The sequence below is a fragment of the Balearica regulorum genome, chromosome 14 (genome assembly GCF_011004875.1).
Source record: "Balearica regulorum gibbericeps isolate bBalReg1 chromosome 14, bBalReg1.pri, whole genome shotgun sequence".
Lineage (NCBI taxonomy): Eukaryota > Metazoa > Chordata > Aves > Gruiformes > Gruidae > Balearica > Balearica regulorum.
In genome coordinates, this window is record NC_046197.1 from 2,382,067 (window position 1) to 2,383,866 (window position 1,800).

Below are 1,800 nucleotides of genomic sequence, written 5' to 3' on the forward strand. Positions count from 1 at the left end.
TCACCACTACTAACTTCTTTCTCTAGGGCCTCTCATATGCTAACTGCTTACCTGTAGCTAAGTACAACCTTAAATTACCCCTACAAGAATCATACCTTAAAAAAAACCCACAACACCAAAACTACTCTTCTCTTACTACTCTTATTTCCACACCTATTTCCAATTCTATTTTAAGAAATCCAGGATGATGTGTGGCTTTCTCATCTATAATGGAGGCTTCTCTTTCCACTTCTGTCCCACAGCTAGCCAGCCCACGGCCTTGGTGCACCTCTGCGGAACTCCACACAAGGCGGAGAGGCCGCAAGGGTTACTCTTCTGAGCCGAAAACCATGTGTGAAAACTGGCATCTAAACTGCAGAGCCTGTGATTTCCTCTCACGTCTTTACAGCATAGATACAATTATTTCCCAGAACAAGAAATAATTTTGGGTCTTCCCATGGCAAGACCACGTATCAGTCTGCCTTCAAAGTGCGTTCTTGGCATCTGTCCTCAATATCAAGTTATTCTGATGCCTTCTCTTTGTCAGAAATCAGTGTAAGGCACCCATTCTCTCCCCATCCTTGCATGTAAACAGAAGACATTTTACAGAAACAAAGTTTGACTTATTTTCTGATGTATAAAAACATCATGTTGCATGCATACGGGGCTTTGGAGGGACATGTGTTGGGCATCTAACATCAACTGAGGATGGGAGCAAGGGATTTTTTGGACTCTGAAGTTGGACTCTGCCACAGTTACTTTACACCTGGGAATTCTTTATGTTCAGACGCTGAACATGATGTAACATCCTCCCTACAGTTTAATCCCCAGTAATTACACTGATTAACATTTACAACAGGCTGAGGACAGTGGTGCAAGAATACTGAGCTGCGCAGCAGTAAGAGCTAAGGAGAGGCTACTTTCAAAATAAAACATACAGAGCTGTAGTATTTCAATACATTAATCTTATCACGTGTTGTAAGGGAACTGTTTAAATGCTCAGGGGAGGCGGAGATCGTCAGAATACATTTTTATCTACCAGCTTTAGAGTGAAGGGGGATGACTGCCAAACACCAAGGGACTGCTCAGAAGCCAGGTCCTCTGCTTGGAGACATGACTGACAAACATCATCATAAGCAAGCATGACTTAGTCAAAACAGACCCGACTGCAAGGGCTGCTGCTGCTTGCGCTGTCTTTCAGGGGCCTAGAAAAGCTGTAGAGCAGTTTTTTAAGACTATCACTGCATTAAGTTTAATCTATTTCATACAAACACAATCAAAATTTTGCATGCTAATGAGTGCTGCGTACAAAGCAGTAACTTATCTTTGTAAAAATGCAAGAACGAGTCACTGCACAGTAAGATTTGGTAATATGGATATGCTACTTAAATAAAATCTGCACCATAAGCTGCTTATTAGCATTTCCTCCTCTCCACTGAGAGTCCCCAGAGAAACTACCAGCGCGGCAGCAGATGTTTGAAGTTACATTTCATTTTTGCACAAAAGGGATTGCATACCTCCCCTTTTTGTGAGGCTGCAACAGCAGAAAGTTACAACTGGAAAGACAAGTTATCAAGACTTTCCTTCCACAAAACACACCATCTTGTGTCTGCTAGGTGTATTTGCTGAAGTAAATTAACTTCATCAGGATTCAGCCTCCTACATTTGAAAGCCCTTCTGAGCACTGAAGCATCCCTCTGGCTAAAAGAATTATCCCTTGTCATTTTTATCCACGTGAATGTGATGAGGCTTGAACTTCAGCTTTGATGAAAATACCATAAAACTCAAGAAATAAAACTGTCAGCGGAATATACCTACCAG